Raw genomic sequence first — 19,246 nt, 5'->3', positions numbered from 1 at the left:
TGAACAAAAAACTGTCAAAACCACAGATTTATCTGTGAGTCAAACTGTGACTTCAGTCACTGGTGGTAATCTGGACATTTCTCAACAGCCGTCCACATCTCAATCCATCCAACCACATGTCATGGTTCAATGGCTACAAGATATAGAAGCTCAGCCTTCTACAGTTGATGACATGTTGGTAGATCAAATCTCAGGCTTGGCCAATCTCTCTCAGCAATTGCTCACTTCAGACATGGGGAACCAGGACTATCAAGCTATACTGCTATACTTCAATGAAGAGGTTGAACAACAGAAGGAGAAGATAGTAGATGAGGCTGAAGAGGATGGCAATGTAGATGCCTGGTTGTCTGATGACCATGTGGTAAAAATGGATGAAGTTTTAGCTAGATTCAGGAGGGAGTACATAACTATCATGGGAAGAAATACTAAATCTCTCACTCCTCCTGAAGTCTATGATGCCATCATGGATGTGCACAAAGCTCAACTCAAGGCTTTCCATCTCTTTGGAAAGGCCCTTGAAGTAAAATTGACTGGACATGAAGATAAAATCAGGAAGCTGATCAAGGAAAAGATGGATTACATTGTGCCTTCTCAAAAGGACATCAAGAATCAATTCCAGTCTTTCACTGAGCAAATGTCAAGGATGAATCTGGCCTCCATAGAGAAGGAAGTGTCAAATATGAAGAGTTCTTTCAAGGCCCTGTTTGATCAAGTTCAAGCTCATATCACAAATTCAAATGATACCAAGGTCAAGCTAAATCAAATGCATACTGCTAGGTATGAACCTTCATTTCTTCTCATGGAGGGTGTCAGAAAAGCTGTTGATGAACACTTTGGGTCCTTCTCAACCAAAACCTCTACTCCTCAAATAAAAGAACTTCGAGATCAAATTTCTTCACTTCAAGCTTCCAACTCAGATTTATCTTCACAAGTCAGAGCTCTAACCACATTGGTTGAGAGTCAACAGCATGATATTCAGGCCCTAGTGGAGTCCCATAAGCATTTACAAATGCAGAATACAGTTGCTTTGGGAGCCATTATGGGAAAACTCAACATACCACTGCCAGCATTGCCTGAAGATGTAAGACCTGAGATTCCTACTCCCCTACTCATGCCTGTCACCAAGACTAAGGGGAAGATAGATGCAAGGCTCAAAAGTCAAGTACAAGGTCTAGAACAAGAGAGGCTCCTTATGGCTGCCCAAGGTCCAGGAATGACACAAGAGTTTGACAATTTGCTCACTGGACTAAGGAACTCTCTCAACAACAACTTCTTCACTTACAAAAAGACCTTGGAAAATACTATCAATTACATCAGGGTGCTGCAGATCCCAGTCAAGGACCAGTTTTTGGAGAAAAGGATAGTGATCAATCTTAATGATTCTGGTGTAGACAGATGTATGCAAGTCAATTTCAATTATCTAATTTCCAGAAGAGCATCTGAGGTGGATATTTTGATTAACAAGGTCAGGATAATCACCAATGAAGAGAAAATGCTACTAGCAGAGTTGAAGAAGGCTCAAGAAGCTGCATTCCCAGAAGCCTATCTACATCCGAGCAAAGGGGTGCACTATATCTGCTCTACAACCAAGCAACTGAAATATTTCCAAGTACCTAAAAATTATGTCATGGCCAACAGAAGACTGATAATGGTGCTTGAGTCTGAGCTGAAAAGTAAGAAATTGAAGACTAGTAAAGATGAAGATATGATCAAGATTCTGAGGAGATACATTGATAACCCTGAAGCAAATTTGCCTAAAACTCAAATCAACACAGATGACTTGGGTGATGATGAGCAGAAGAAAGATGGTCAAAACCCTTCCGACTCAAACTCAAGTCAATCTAGCAAGGCAATTGGTGGAAAAAGTGATAGTGAGAAAGGGAAGGAGAAGAAAAGTTGATCTGAGACTCAAATGAGGGGTGAAAGGAGACAAAGACAAAAGAATGATACCTCACAACCCTTCCAAACCCTAAATATCCAAATATCAATTGCTAAACCTTCACATTCAACCTCATCAAAAACTACTCAACCTCAAACCTCTAAGTCAAAATATTTCTACAAGTTCACTGCAAACTCTCTCATCAAAACTCAAATCACTCACAGTCATACTTCTCTGAAAAGACTCAAAACTATACCTCCATTCAAGCCACCTCATAAAACACACTTCAAAACAGTTGGAATAGGTCCAAAAGAAGCCAAGGTCAAGAGAAGACTCAGAAGACAAAGAAGATAAAGAAGAAGACAACTAATAGCTGAATTTCTCAATGATCATGGATTTGGTGAAAAGGCCATCTGGAACATATATGATCAAGATGATTTTCAACCTCTAAATGTTGTAGATTCAGATGAAGACTACTTCCAACAGCTAGCTGAAAGAATTGTCAGAGTTTGGGTTGTTAACATCAAAGAAGTTAGAATCTACTACAGTGATGGGTCCTTTGAACAGCTTGGAAATAGACTAATGGATTCTCTCTCAATTGTTGAACTGAAAAGGGTGATAAGCTTGATGAATGGTAAATATTTCAGCCACTAAGGCATGGAGAACATTATTGGCAGTGTTTGTGGTTAACAGATAGGAGATGAGAGATGAGCATAGAGCTTTGCTAGCTGAAAAGAGGAGAAAGTATGAGCATGACATTGATGAGTATATTAGAAGATCAGAAGAGGTGAAGGCAGCAGGCAAGAGCAGAATATCAAAGGATGGAAAATTTCTGAATGTAAAAGCTGGCTCTTTGTCAAGATACAGGATAGGGATGTTGACTAGTTATTCTAAGCCAGATTTGCTAAAACTAATAGAGGCTCTAACTAATACCCTTATCCTAGAAGAATTGGAAATACTTGTACAGATTAAGAACATAATTGAGAAAGGATCAGAAAGCTCAGTCTTTACTTAATTATTATAAACTGTCAAATGTTTAATGTGCAAGTGTTGCATCAGCTTTTGTATTGTTTTATTTTCATTCCTTAACTTGGGGTTAGTCTTGTTAACAGGCATGAATTTGTGATAAGCAATCTTCTCACAAATTGGGGGAGATTGTTGTGCAAGACATGCCTGTATCATAACAAGACTAAGTCATATTGACAACCATAAGACTAGTTGTATTGTAACCTTAATCTGTAATTTATACTTGTAACACTTAATGTCTGTAAAATGTAAATGGAAAAGACTGGAGCATTTTTCCCTAAACAGTGTCAAGCCTAGGAATTCTATCTGGAAGAAGATCAAGAAGGTCATGCCTCAGAAGAATTATGAAGAAGCTTGGAGTTGAATAAATCTGTTTGGTGAAAAACATTCTAAGTCAAGATCTCTACAAGTCACATAATTAGTGTTATAGAGAAGTCATTCGAGAACTCAGAAAGACCTATCGAGAACTCAGAAAGACCTATCGAGAACTCATGAATTATCTCTCGAGAACTCAGGAAATGATATTGGAGATATCGATAAGTCAGATACCCATTCGAGAACTCAGAGATATCGACAAGTATACATTCATTGGAGAACTCTGAGTTATCGATAAGCCAAAGTCCATTAGAGAACTCTGAGTTATCGATAAACCAAAATTCACTAGAGAACTCAGAGCTGTCGATAAGTCAAGTCAACAATGAAGTTTCAGAGATATCGACAAGTCAATATGCCTATCGAGATGTCGAGTTCTCTACAGCTTAATTGGAAATCTCGAAGTGAAGAAATTTCTCTAAGTACAGAATTGCAAAATAGTTAAATATCCAAGGTTGCAAATCAACAAACAATTCACACAGCTGAATTGACAAGTCTACAAAAAGCAGCTTGAGAGATGTGCAAGATTAATGGTAAAGATTAATTGACAGAGGAAGATTAAAGTAAACACGGGATGCTAAAGATATGCTAAGCCAGAAATGGAAGATTTTTTTTCTATAAATAGAAATGACAAGTGACGGTTTAGAAAAGCTAATAGAATGTTTATTATACACTGTGTAAACCAGCAGTTAACTGAGTTATAAAGTTAACAATGGTTCTCTAGTTAGTAGTAACAATTGAAAAAAAAAATTTGTATTCTCTCTTAAGAAAGAAGCTAAGTTCTAAATCAAGAATTTAGAGATTTTATAGCAAAACATTGCTTGATTTTTAATATAAAATTAAGTAAGTTTTGAAGATCTTTATTTTACATATTTGTATTATTATTTATGTTTCTACAGAATCATTGATAACAACCAACTGCTAAACCCAAAGTCGATCAAAAAGTAAACATTTAAGTCAAAACACATTCACCCCCTATATTGTATTCATATCTAACAAGAAACCATCTAAACAAGAGGTCTTTAGTTAAATTACAATTACTTTACTTATTATATTTTATAAAAGCAAAACCGCTATCATACGTATGAATCCATCATCTTTAATTTTGTGCATGTTACAAAACTCGAATAGCACGTCTTTAAATTTCAGGATATCAGATTCAGATGTAGACATCAGTTGTATGTTTCTTATAAACTCGGCAAGAATATATGTTTTAGCCTTTATCCGGGTATCAATTAAGCTGTTTAAAATTATGTAAAATCAAATAAACTTGTTCGCCAAATAAAAAAAAATATCACCTTCTTAATCAGATACCTTATAATCTGACTTGTTATTCTATCATACTGCATTTCTAAAACTAAATATTCAGTTAAACTGAACCAAATCAGATGATAATTTCCATACCTGTTGATGGAGGAATTTGGTAACAACAAAATTTGAGGTTCGTAGCCGGAAACAAGTTCTGTGATGACGGTTTTTCGTCGGAAACGTGAACAGTAGTCGGTGGATACAATGAACAGTATTCGTCGGAAAAGATGAACAGTGTTTAGTGGTGATTATTGGGGGCAGAGATTGCTTAGGGTTAGTGGTGGCTCCTTTGCGCTCTCGCTTCTAACCCCTCACAATGTGCCTACGTACCCCTATTTATAGGGGATCAAGCCCACGTAGTTCTTGGAGAACAAGAAATCTAATGGGCTTAGATTTCTTATCCCGAGGCCCAGTAGGAAACCCACTGGAAACCGTCTTCTACTAGCTTTAGGAATGCCCGCCGATGAGGCCCAACCACAAAGGCCCAAGGCTCGTCCGCGGCTTCGAGACTTCACGGATAAGGCATCTCCCTGTCCAAGGATAACCCTCCGCTACCAGCTGTTTCTCTAGTCCGCGGACGCAGGTATAGCTGTGGTTCACCCCAAATGTTGGACGCATCCTTGTCCCCCGATAAGGAGCCCCTACCAGATTGCAGGACAAGTGATCCCAAGCTTTTGGGTGCAAAGTGCAGGATACTCCAAAGTCTCCCAACGAGGACACCCGTTGATTACAGAGACAGAGCTCCCAAAGCACACACCAGATTTTACCCTACATCCCCAATGAGGACACCCATTGACTATAGGAGGAGGCCTTCAGTCCAGGCATACCCATGGAGGTCTCTGACCACGGACACCGCCTTTCCTGTAGATATGCTATAGGAAGGAGTTCTTCAATAGAGTACCTGCATCAAATAGGTTAGTAATAACATTCTTCATCTTCCTTAAATCTTCCGGAGAGTCCATCCAAGTAGCATATCAAAATTGCATTTATATGTCAAGTAGAAATTAAGGGCGCGCCCTTACATTCCTGTATGTTGGCGCCGCCCTATGTCATCAGCCTTTGGTCTCTTCCTATATCATTCTACATCATAGGGCGCGCCCTAAATTATTCATCGTTAGGGTTCGCTCCATTTTTGTCTAGGCCAATGTGTAGGTCTGTCAAAGCAATCATGTCCAAGTAATCCGTCCAAGGAGCCTTCCTTGCCCAAGGCGCGCCCTAAGGCTTACCACAGAACAGGTTTCAACTAAGAAATTTCTTTCCTCCTTTCCGAAAATTGGGCGCGCTTCCTCTACCATGTTTGAGGGCGCGCCTTTAATACATGATAATCACAACTATTAATCAGCTACTCAGTCAATGGGGCGCAATCTTTGGGCGCGCCTTCTATTTATGGGAAGTCAATCTTATCTTTTTCCTAAATTTCAGGCGCTTCTCCTTTGATTCTGCTCATTTTATTAATCTTAACCTGAATATTGTTTATACCAATTTTTGGGCATAACAACTACCCCCAAATTCCATATGTCATTGAAAATGGTATTGGAATTTTTCTCATTCTTATCAAAATCCATATAAACAAATGTTCCAATACTTTTTACAGGGCATGCCTTAAACAGGGCGTGCCTTCCAATTTTTCTTTACAGCTTCAATGATGCCATAATAACCAAATAGGGCGTGCCTTCAGGAGGGCGCGTCCTAGAAGTTCAAACGGTTTAAAAACAGTTCCCCTGATTACTAGGGATTCGCGATTGATGTGACTGATTTTGACAGCTGTAATTTTTACCTATAAATACAAGTCACCGTCAGTCATTTTCATTTTTACTTTTACTCCCCCTTCCTTTTTATTTTCTCTTTCTTCACCAAAAGCTTCAACTCCGGCGATGAACCTTTGCTCAGAACCAGCCTTCTCTGTTACCACACTCTCAATCTCTTCCAGTCAACTTCTTCTCCATTTGAAAAGGTATGTAAAACTTTTTTCTTTTCTGGATTTCGTCATATAAATCATACGGCATGCCATATTGTCTCTTCAACTTCCTTAACCGTTCTTGATGATATACATAAAATGATGTATGTATATATGTATGTATATGCGTGATTTCAAATTTTTGTTGTTCTAGATCCAAAATCATTGGGTCCAATTTTTAATTTTATGTTTCTGGGAATCCCAACCGTTTATCCTCAAAATTAAAAGTATACGCCCTATGATAAGGCGCGCCTCTTTATTGATACGAGGCGTGTCCCCTTTATTTTTAACCATGCCATTGTCATCTAATCTTCCAGTCTTTATAGATTTTATAATAGGATAAGACGCGCCTTCTTTGTGTATGACTCGCCCTGCCTTTCTTTTAAGTCTATCCCTACCTTTTCTGTTTCCTTCATACTTTCGTATCTCGTTCTTTCGTATTGGGCGCGCCCTCAACATTTCTTTTGGTTTTTTGACAGCTGGAAGACGAGGGCGCGTCCTCTCCTTTTCACCCTTTCAAGAATTTCCTCACCAATTTGGGGATTTATTCGCCCCCAAATACTTACTTCGATCCTCAGCCTCCAAACGCCCACCATACTCCTGAATTTTTGAACCGGGTGGCGCGCCTTCTTCAGGATTCCAAAGAGGGTACTTTGATGGCAGATTCCTCAGATAGTTCCTCTACGGTCAATATTCCTTTGTCTCGTAGACAAGGGAACAGAAGCTGGTCCAAAAGGACAGATCCCCAATCCCAGATGGGACAAAACTGGACGACGATGATTGGTTCGAGAGTTTGAATGCCGATAGGTATAGGGGTGTTGAGAGGGGCGTCAATGTAGGTGCAGGACCCTCTAAATTATTCTACAGGGTAGTATCCCCAAGCCCATCTCCCCAACACACAAAAGGCGCGCCTACTTCTCCCGTCCCTAAGGGCGCGCCTGAAGTAAGTGTGTCACCTCTACGTGATGAGGAAAATTTCTTTGACGAGGACTCCTTCCAATTTTCTACCTCTCCTGAGCCTTCTCCAATTACCTTCCACACTGGGAAGTTTCTGATACTGAATTAGACTTTGATTGGGAAGAATTCGAGCCATGCAATGAAGCTGTGAAGAAACGTTTCAGGAAGGAGCACGGGAAGCTTTTCTGCGTGGGCCTGTCCTCAGCTTGTTCAGATGAGCAACTGGGATGGCTCATGGAATTTTATGACATGGAGGGAATATGGGCGCGCCCTTAAAGCATGATGCGACCCCATATCTTTAATTATGGGAGAAACTTTAAAATTCCCAGAATGGTGACTAGCCCCAAGCTCGTATCTTTGGATATAGGCGCGCCCTTACATCCCTACCTTAGGGAAGTGATAGAACTGTACGACGTGGCTCCACTCCAACTTTCTCCCAACAGCTACAAGTTTATCCTGGCTCTGTTCATCCTCTATATGGACTTGGGTTACCCTCAACCGTCAATGGCAGAAGTTGCTTATTTTTTCAATCTAAGAAAATCTGACCACGGGTACTACTATTTGGTGGTGGACAAGCAGCACAACAAGAAGAGTTTTTCCTCTGGCAAGCTTAGCCATGAAAAAGGTTGGAAGAAAAACTTCTTTTACCTGTACGACGTTCCCAGAATAAGGATAAGATTTAACAAGTCACCAAGTAAGGGCGCGCCCTTTCATTTCTTTCCTTGCGTTATTTCTATGTTCTTTCTTTCTTTTCTCATCCTTATACTTTTTCAGATAGACCAGCGTCCAAACCCCTTAAAGGCGAGCCCAAAAAACGAGCTGAAGCCCTCCTTAGAGTGGCTGCTGACAGGTGGAACTTAAAAACCTTAGTCACCCGGACCAACTTGATGCGAATAGGAATTCTTTCTGACCAAGTAGGAATGAAGTGCAAATATGTAAAATTTAGGAAGGGTGCTCTTGTTTCTCATGTTATTGACTTAGACAGTGAAGAAGAAGCTGAAGAAGAAGAAGAAGAAACAGAGGACGACTCCTTACAAGGCCAAGATCCTTCAGGTTCATTAACTACAGAATCTAAAGGCGCGCCCTTTTACTATTGGCGCGTCCTACTTCTCTTCCGTTAACTTTTTATTGTCATACTGGATAAAAACTTCTGTTTATTTAATCTTTCCACGTCTTCAGAGCACACCCTTTTACTCTAGGCGTAGCATTTTACACATGTTTATCAATGTTGTCTTTATCAATTTCTTTTATTTATTGCTCTGTTTAACATACTTAACTGTCATGCTTAACTAACATATCTTATGTTTTGTGCAGAAATGGCTCCTCCAAGAATCCCCAAGTCTTTTGGGGCGCGCCCTGGTGACAAGCCTAGGCCCAAGGCAAAGAAGGATGCTCCTGCAGCACATGCGTCCGTTTCAACTTCTGCCCCCATTCCTCAAACAGCACCTGTTCCAAAAAGGCCCATAATTGATCTTTCAGAAAAACAGGGCGCGCCTAAGAAGCCTAGAAAAGAAGGCGCACCTTCTATTTCTTCTGCTGACTTGAACGCTCTTGGCCCTATGGGTTCCCTTCATGTTTCGGATGAAGAAGTGGAACAGTGGCAAGCCATGGATTTGGGAGAGGCTGCTCGTGCTTCTGTAAAGGCATCTTGCCAATTGTTCATCCACTCCACTCGAGTTGTAGACAAGCTACTTGAAGAGGGGGCGCGCCTAGAGAGGCTGCAGGGTGACAACAACATTCTGAGAAACACCCTCAAGGACAAGGACTTTTTGCACGCTAAGGATATCAAGGCCAAGGATTCTGAGATTTCCTTCCTCAAGGATGAGGTGTCCAATCTCACTTCTCAGCTAGAGATTGCCAACAAAAAGGCTACCTCTCTCCATACTGAGCTTGGTGCATCCAACTTGAGGATTGAGTACCTAGAGGAGCAGCAGAAACTGGGATGGCCTGATGAGAAGAGGGAAATGACTGATGAGGCATTTGCCAATGGCTTCCACTTCTACAGGGTTGGTTTTGTGGCCAATGATCCTGATTATTCATTTGAGAAGTTTGGGGAAGAGAGTGTTGCTGAGATGGTGGAATTTAAGAAAGAGCATGCTGCTGAAATCAAGGCAAGGAGGATAGAACTTGGGTTGGAGGAGGAAGAAGGTGAGCGCGCGCCACGAGAGGAAGTTCCCAAGGACGCGCCTGAGGTTGACCCCACTGTTCCTCTTCAATCTATTCCCCCAACAGGCCAGTCTCAAGGCGCGCCTTGACTTATTTAGTTGTTTTTAAGTTTCAGATACTTATGAGGAGCCAGCCCTCTTTTGATGTTATGCAAAGTTGTATGAATTATTTTTCTGCTACTCTTTCCTTTTGCATCATGACCTTTTGTGTGGCTCGATGTTAATTTTATCTTTTCTTGTATGCATAAAAATTTGTTAAGGCACTTTGATTTTCCCTTGGCCATTTCATGTTTCCATGGATTATGTTACTACAAGGCGTGCCCTTTAACATATTTTCGGGTGTAATTTCTTTTTATGTGATCTCAAAGTTGTCATCGTATCATTAAGATCTAATGTCTCTTTCTTCGTAGCATTTAGATATGAGGGCGCGCCATATTGTAAACAACACGTACTTTTTCTTATCAGTAATGCCTTTGCGAAATTTTACTTACTTATCAGCCCAGGGGCGCGCCTTAACTTGATTAGCTTTTGCTTTAGCTAATTTTGTTGTTCATGTACATTTATTCCTTTCACTCTTGAATACTATGTTTATCTTGATTATGAAGCAGAAATTACTAGATAGGGCGCGCCTCAACATAGGGCGCGCCTCTGATGTTTGTCAAATGAGAAATGTTATGTCAAGCAAATAATGCAATTTGAAGTAACTTTTTCCCTTTTATTGATAATGCGCTCTAGTGTATAAATTACACCAGTCCCATGGCTACTATGCTCTATGGGGAAATTATTTGAAAATTTTCCTTCCTTCTGTTAGTTCCAAGGTTTGCAGTCACATGTACTACCCCCCTAGGCTAGGAGGAATTTATTTGCTACTAGCCTGTTACATAAGGATTAAATAAGAAAACAAGGAGGACACAGCCACACCCTACTGATAATACTTCCGTAGATGTTCTGCATTCCACACTCGAGGAATAAGTTTGCCATCCAGATCTTCTAAGCGATAGGTTCCCTTCCAGAGTATAGCTTTAACCTTGTATGGTCCTTCCCAATTAGCTCCAAGCACCCCGTGCTGAGCTATCTTAGTGTTAGGCATAACCTTTCGCAACACAAGATCCCCAACCTTGAATGATACGGGTTTTACCCTTTTATTGAAATACCTTACGACCCTCTGCTGATATGCAGCAAGCTTTAATTGAGAGTTTGTCCGGACTTCATCTAACAGATCCAAGTGAAGCCTCTGGTTAACTTCCGCATCTTCCTCGATAAACGCATCTCTCCGTAGAGATCCTGCTCCTACCTCCACTGGAACCATGGCCTCATACCCATAAGTCAGCAGAAAGGGGGTTTCTCCTGTGGTCGACCTAGGTGTCGTGTTGTAAGACCAAAGGACCATGGGCATCTCTTCTGGCCAATCTCCCTTTTTCTCTTCTAACTTTGCCTTCAAGGTGTGTTTTATGATTTTGTTTATGGCTTCTGTCTGACCATTACTCTGCGGATAATAAACCGCGGCGAAGTCTTTTTTAATCTTTAAGTCCTCACAAAGTTTCCTTAACTCTTTACTATCAAACTGCTTTCCATTGTCTGAGATGAGTTTGTAGGGGATACCGAACCTGCATACTATGGAATTGAACACAAAATCCCTTATCTTCTTTTCCGTGATCGTGGGTAATGGCATAGCCTCTGCCCATTTGGTAAAATAGTCCACAGCCACCACGGCGTATTTCACACCCCCCTTTGCTTTGGGCAACTCTCCAATGAGATCAATTCCCCACATGGCAAAAGGCCAGGGGCTCGCCAACGAGGTAATGGTGGATACCAGGGCGTTGGAATAGTTGGCGAATTGTTGGCAACGATCACAAGCCCGGACAAAATTGAAGGCGTCTTCCCTCATAGTTGGCCAGTAGTATCCTTGTCTGAGCACTTTTAATGCCAAGGAACCACCCCCCGAGTGATTGCCGTAAATTCTTTCGTACACCTCTCTGAGAATATAATTTCCCTCTTCCATATCCACACAACGTAACAGTGGCTGGTTAAATCCTCTCTTGTATAGTACTCCGTCATATTCGACATACTTTGCGGCCTGGTACCGAAGGCGTCGAGCCTGTAGTTTGTGCTCTGATACAGCCCCTGTCTGAATATAGTTATGGATGGGGGTCATCCAGCTTTCTTGTGGGATTTCTTGCATTTGAAACACCTCCACCTCCGGGATACTTGGAATTTCCTGGATTCCCAAAGGGATTTGTCCAAGTTGAACGCTGTCCATCTGTGAACCCATCTTGGCCAAAGCATCCGCATTACTATTTTCTTCTCGCGGAACACTTTCTAGTCTGGCACTTGAAAATTTTCCCAGTAGGCGTTTTGCACATCTCATATATAGCTCTGTTCGCGGTCCCCGGGCTTGGAATCCTCCGTTGACCTGGTTCACAACTAATTCGGAATCACTCTGAACTATCAAATTCACGGCTCCTACCTCCAGAGCTAATTTCAGACCGTTGATCAAGGCTTCATATTCAGCATCATTGTTGGTAGCATAAAACTTGAAATGGATAGCACTCATCAAACGGTGCCCCTCCGGAGTGATCAAGACAATCCCGGCACCTGACCCATTGTTGTTCACGACCCCGTCCACATGTAATATCCACCAAGGATGGGGGAGTTCATGTTTCTTTTCATCCTGATGACTTTCTTGCGAGGTCGGTTCTGCCAATACTATGGCCTTACCATCAACTTCTTCATCGAACTCAAGTATGAAATCGGCCAGCGCTTGTCCTTTGATTGTCGTGCGAGGGCAATATTCCAAATCGAACTGCCCTAGCTCCACAGCCCATTTTAACATTCTTCCTGATGATTCAGGTTTATGTAGAATATGCCGAAGTGGATAAGAGGTGCGAACTTCTATTCGGTGAGCCTGAAAGTACGGTCTTAGTTTTCGTGCTGCAAGAATAAGAGCATACACTAGCTTTTCCATGTTGGTATACCTGGTCTCCACATCTATCAACCTTTTGCTTACATAGTATACGGGCCACTGGTGGCTTACTTCTTCCTTTACTAATACCGCGGTAACAGAGTATTCAGACACTGCTAAGTAGAGAATCAATATTTCCCCGTCTTCTGGCTTGGCCAGCATCGGAGGAATTCCCAACTGCTCTTTGATTCTCAGAAAAGCTTCTTCGCACTCAGGAGTCCACAGAAAATCCTTCCCCCTTCCTTTGATTGCTTTGAAGAATTCTTTGCACTTATCTGACGATTTCGAGACAAATTGATTTAGGGCCGCAATCCTTCCTGTCAGACTCTGTACTTGTTTGACGCTGGTGGGAGATTTCATGTCTAGCAGAGCTTTTATTTTTGCCGGGTTAGCCTCAATCCCCCGTGGTTGACCATGAATCCCAAGAATTTCCCCGACTCCACGCCGAACACGCACTTCTGCGGGTTTAGTTTCATCCTATATTTTCTCAGAATATGGAACATTTCGGCTAAGTCGGTGATGTGATCTTCCGCCCTTTTCGATTTTACGAGCATGTCGTCCACGTACACTTCCATCGTCTTCCCAATCTGCTTCTTGAACATTTTATTTACCAATCTTTGATAAGTGGCACCGCCGTTGATCAGTCCAAATGGTATTCCGATATAGCAGTAAAGCCCTCTATCAGTGATGAAAGATGTGTGCTCCTGGTCAGGCTCATACATAAGGATTTGGTTATACCCGGAGTATGCGTCCATGAAGCTGAGCAAAGCATGTCCTGCCGTGACGTCGACCAACTGATCAATTCTTGGTAGGGGAGAACTATCTTTCGGGCACACCTTATTCAGATCGTTGAAATCCACGCATGTTCTCCATTTGCCGTTGGGCTTTTTTACCAACACCGGGTTTGCTAGCCATTCTGGGTAGAAGGATTTCCGAATTAGTCCGACGTCCAAGAGCCTTTCTACTTCCTCTGCCAGGGCTATAGCTCTCTCTCCGCTTACGGCCCTTCGTTTTTGTCGAACCCCCTTATGCCTGGGGTCGATATTCAATCGGTGGCACATTATTTCTAGATCAATTCCCACCATATCAGAATGGCTCCATGCAAATACATCAAGGTTCGCTAACAGAAATATTGAAAGACCTTCCTTTAACTTCGGTGTCAACTGGGACCCTATTCTCAAAACCTTACTCGGGTCTTTTTCATCAACAGGGATTTCAATCGTATCTTCTGCTGGCCCCATCTTTTCCGTCGGCATTGGTATCCGGGGATCCAGATCGGGCGAATCATAGATCTCATTGTCTTGTAGAGAGGGTGCATCCCCTTTAGGAGGTGCACCTTGCGTAGTAGAGGCATCAACTTCTTTTATATGTTTTGCGGGTAAGGGTGCTCCTTCAGGGGGAAGGGCATCACCCTGTTCGAGGCTTTGCAAGACATCGAATCTCCCTTCTAAATGTTCCCCATGGAAATCTGTTTGGACTATGGTATCCATCGCCTCCTCTTCTTCCAACATCTCAATTCTGATTGCATTTTCCAAGTACAACATTGTCGGGGGCAACTCGGAGGGAGGTTCATCTTCTTGCTCAACATAATAGTGGACTCGGATTTCCTCGGTTGGTTGCTCAATGCTTTTCTCTCGATCTATGTCCGGAGTATCTTCGGCGTGGGAGTCTTTTCTAAAGCCTTTCATAGCTTGCCTGTAGCACTCCCGAGAGTCATACTGGGAACCCTTTATACTTCCCACCCCGTTTGGCGTTGGAAATTTGATAGTCAGGTGGTGGATTGAAGTGATGACTCTCATCTCCCGCAGAAAAGGTCATCCCAATAACACGTTGTGGGACGATTCCTGATTTAGGACCTTAAATTCAAGCATCTTTGTTACCGACAATGAGCTTTCCCCCAGAGTACATGGCAGCCGAATCGACCCCATGACTCTAACTCCTGCGCCTGAAAAACCATAGACCCACGAGTCTTCCCACGACATATCCTAATCAGGTAGTCCCATCTTTTTGAAGGTGCTGTAATAGAGGATGTTTGCCGAGCTTCCATTATCCACGAAGGCTCTATGGACATTCTTGGTTCCGATTTGGATGGAAATAACCAGCGCATCATTGTGGGGATGATGTACCCATCGGGCATCCGCTTCTTTGAAGGTGATATCCATGGACTCACCCTTAAACACCTTGGGTGGCCGAGTTTCCACCCTATGAATGTCTGTGAGAGGCCTGAATCGAGCTTCCCTGGCGTATCTTGCCAAGGCTCGGTTACTACATTCCATCCCGGGATCTCCCCCGTAGATTGTTCGGATACTGCCATCCCTGTCAAATTTACTTTCCTCCAGGGTGTCATTGTTCGATCCGCGCGGGGCTCGTCTTTCTTCTTCCCTCGTTCTGTCATTCTTGTGTTTCCTTACTTCCTTGACTACCCATTCTCTGAGGTACCCTTCCTTGATAAGCGCTTCGATTTCATCTTTTAAATATCGGCACTCATGCGTGTTATGTCCAGATGATTCATGGTATTCGCAATATTTTTTCTTATCTTTGCTTTGCCATGATGATAAAGCTTCAGGTTTTCTAAATAGCCCTTTATTTTTGTTTACTTCGTAGATATGATCGATAGATGCGACCAAAGGTGTGTACCAGCTTGTCCTGTAGTCATAGTTTGAGGGAGGACTCCATCCCCTCCTTGTGCTTACTGTATTCACCCGGTCCGGGCTTCGACTATCTCTTCGGTACCTCGGGCTTGAAGACCTATCCCTCTTTCTTCCTTTGTTTCTTTGACTCGATTGTGAAGTCGGTTGTACTTCTGCCAAAGATTGTTCTATGGCTTTAAAAGATTCTGCCAAAGCGAAGACATCTGCTAGAGTGGCCGGATCTTTTCCTTGCAAGTGCTTCCAAAAATCTGAACCAACCCTTAATCCTGCGATCAAGAAGCTTTTCAGGGCTTCGTCCGATGCTCCCCTCACGCTAGTAGATTCAGCATTGAACTTTTGAAGTACGATGTCAAGCTTTCATTTTCCCTTTGCCTAACATTGGCCAGAGTTGTGACAGAGGGCGCGTATCTCACCGCGGCTTGGAACTTGGTTAAGAACAGAGTCTTCATCTGATCCCATGAGGTGATCGCTCCTGGCCCGAGCTTTTGAAACCACTGATGGGCACTTTCTCTAAAGGTTGCCGCTAAGAGACGGCATCGAGCCAAGTCCGGGACTTGATACACATCCATCTCTATATTAAAACGACCCAGGAATTCCACCGGATCTGAGTTTCCGTGGAAACGGAGATCGCTAGTAGTGTTGCGATATCCGACCGGCAACTGTGCTTCTCTTACTGCCACCGAAAATGGGGAAGGGATTTCGACTATGGTCGTCACCCTGCCTTCCAGGTGGTTAAGTAGCCTTTTTAAGTCTCCCACATTGAAAGTTTCCACGCCTGGGATGGTCTGTATTTGAGGCTGCGGACCTTGGGGATGTAATGGAGGTACCTCCGCTTGATTCCCTCCGGGAAGGGCTTGCTGCTGGTTCGTATTCTGGGCGTCTTCGGGTTTCACAATTACTTCAAGATTTCGTCCTTGATTTCTCCCTCGATTCTCTTCTCCACCTTGGCCGCGTCCCCGAGCCGTACCACGATCATAGTCTCCTACATTTCTATGATCATCATGTTCCACATAATCATAGCCATCTGCTTGGTTATTCCAGCGGGAATCAAGGTGACCGCGGTAATTGTCGTGACGGTATCCCTCTAAATATCTACCTCGGCCTTCACCTCTTCCTCTCCATTGAGGTCTTCTCCAACGATCATTTCCATACCCACGCCCATATCGATCCAGCGATCTGCGGGGATGAGCTCTCTCATGATCGCGGTGCCGCTCCCGATTTTCCTGGGAATTCAGGGGCACAAGCGTTGGATCGCGGTGCCGCTCCTGATTTTCCTGGGAATTCAGGGGCACACGCGTTGGATCGCGGTGCCGCTCCCAATTTTCCTGGGAATTCAGGGGCACACGCGTTGTATCATGGGGCGTCACATCTCCACGATCAGCTTCTTTCTGCCATTCAAGTAACACCATTCTCAAATCATCATCGCCCAAGCGAATCCCCTAGCGATCTTTCAAAGCTGCGAAGCCCCATTACTGATTCTCCGGCATCGACTCCGCCTGTCGGCGTTACTCGAGACTACGTCCAGACCGGTGCGGATGGGTGGCTCCCCGGGTGTCTGTCCGCAGAATTTCCCGTCCATAAGCATCTTCTTCCACTAGCTCGATGATTGGGGACGTGTCATTAGAATAGTCCAGGCGTTGCGGGGTTATCGGCATGCACCCTCCTTCAGTGCGGCCATGGCCGGCTGAGACACCCCTATCAGTCATGGGTGCTTTTCCAGGTACATGAGTCGCTCGGTTGTGGCGAAGACCCCTCCTTCTAGTGCCAATTTGTTGACGGAGGAATTTGGTACCAACAAAATTTGAGGTTCGTAGCCGGAAACAAGATCTGTGATGGCGGTTCTTCGTCGGAAACGTGAACAGTAGTCGGTGGATCCGATGAACAGTATTCGTCGGAAAAGATGAACAGTGTTTGGTGGTGGTGATTATTGGGGGCTAAGATTGCTTAGGGTTAGTGGTGGCTCATTTGCGCTCTCGCTTTTGACCCCTCACAATATGCCTACGTACCCCTATTTATAGGGGATCAAGCCCACGTAGTTCTTGGGGAACAAGAAACCTCATGGGCTTAGATTTCTTATCCTGAGGCCCAATAGGAAACCCACTGGAAACCGTCTTCTACTAGCTTTAGGAATGTCCGCCGATGAGGCCCAACCACAAAGGCCCAAGGCTCGTCCGCGGCTTCGAGACTTCACGGATAAGGCATCTCCCTGGCCAAGGATAACCCTCCGCTACCAGCTGTTTCTCTAGTCCGCGGATGCAGGTATAGCCGTGGTTCACCCCAAATGTTGGACGCATCCTTGTCTCCCGATAAGGAGCCCCTACCAGATTGCAGGACAAGTGATCCCAAGCTTTTGGGTGCAAAGTGAAGGATACTCCAAAGTCTCCCAACGAGGACACCCGTTGACTACAGAGACAGAGCTCCCAAAGCACACACCAGATTTCACCCCACATCCCTAATGAGGACACCCATTGGCTACAGGAGGAGGCTTTCAGTCCAGGTATACCCCTGGAGGTCTCTGACCACGGACACCGCCTTTCCTGTAGATATGCTACAGGAAGGAGTTCTTCAATAGAGTACCTGCATCAAATAGGTTAGTAATAACATTCTCCATCTTCCTTGAATCTTCCGGAGAGTCCATTTAAGTAGCATATCAAAGTTGCATTTATATGTCAAGTATAAATTAAGGGCGCGCCCTTACATTCCTGTATGTTGGCGCCGCCCTGTGTCATCAGCCTTTGGTCTCTTCCTATCATTCTACATCATAGGGCGCGCCCTAAATTATTCATCGTTAGGGCTCGCTCCATTTCTGTCCAGGCCAAAGTGTAGGTCTGTCAAAGCAATCATGTCCAAGTAATCCGTCCAAGGAGCCTTCCTTGCCCAAGGCGCGCCCTAAGGCTTACCACATAGCAGGTTTCAACTAAGAAATTTCTTTCCTCCTTTCCGAAAATTGGGCGCGCCTCCTCTACCATGTTTGAGGGCGCGCCTTTAATACATGATAATCACAACTGTTAATCAGCTACTCAGTCAATGGGGCGCAATCTTTGGGCGCGCCGGGAAGTCAATCTTATCTTTTTCCTAAATTTCAGGCGCTTCTCCTTTAATTCTGCTCATTTTATTAATCTTAACCTGAATATTGTTTATTCCAATTTTTGGACATAACAATACCTATAACTATATTTCTAATCCGATTAAAAGAAAATAATTTCAATTTATGGTTGTTCTCACCGCAAAAAAGTGAACTATGAAGACCTCATAAAGCATGAAGGCAAATAGAACACGTTAGTGATTAAGAATGTTGAAACAAATGCCTAGTAGCGCCAACAAGGAAGATTGTAGAATCATTTGTATGTCTATAAACAAAAATTAACTTAGCAATATAAAACAATGGAGCAATATTGTTTTGGCTATTAGCTAGTGATCTGTACCAAAAGTTCAAATAAAAGGTTCCAATAATCACATGCATTGGTAATGAGATGCATTACAATAAGTTTAAACCTTCCTTGAAGAACCCTCCAGTTGTCTGTCACTTCTTGTTGCTCAATTTACAACAGCCTGGAACAGAGGCAGTGGAGCAAGATATCTAAAACAATCATAATTGATTAAATAAATAAATCCAAATTAACAGACCACTAACCTTTAATCATTAATCTTCTTGTTAAACAAATCAAAAGTAGTTGGCAGATTCTTGTTAGCTCCACTAAGACAACTATATAAAGCATGCCAACTCTTTTCTTCATTCACAGACAATTGAAGCACAAACAAATCTTCTTAGCCAACAATACTTCCGTACATTCTTAAAATAATTAATAAATCTACTATGGAGAATTTAAAGGTTGCCTCAGTTCTTACCATCGCCTTCATGGTTCTTGTGGCTTGCTCCAGTTTTGGAGTTATGGCAGCCCTTGAAGATGTTGGAGCTCCTGCACCATCACCAACAATAGAGAGTGCTGCTGTAGCATTGTTTGTTCC

General features: G+C 43.1%; 1 long non-coding RNA gene across 1 annotated transcript; it reads right to left on the bottom strand.

The window, feature by feature from the left end:
- Positions 1–18,589: 18,589 nt before the first annotated feature.
- Positions 18,590–19,246, bottom strand: LOC141679054 (uncharacterized). The gene is made up of 3 exons (XR_012558011.1): positions 19,127–19,246; positions 18,912–19,008; positions 18,590–18,829 (listed from the first exon to the last, which is right to left on the bottom strand). It is a non-coding gene; the product is annotated as an uncharacterized LOC141679054 (long non-coding RNA).

Source organism: Apium graveolens, chromosome 8, assembly GCF_009905375.1.
Source record: "Apium graveolens cultivar Ventura chromosome 8, ASM990537v1, whole genome shotgun sequence".
NCBI classification, from domain to species: Eukaryota; Viridiplantae; Streptophyta; class Magnoliopsida; order Apiales; family Apiaceae; genus Apium; species Apium graveolens.
Note: the sequence above shows the minus strand (reverse complement) of the source record. Positions and strands in the feature narration are given on the sequence as shown.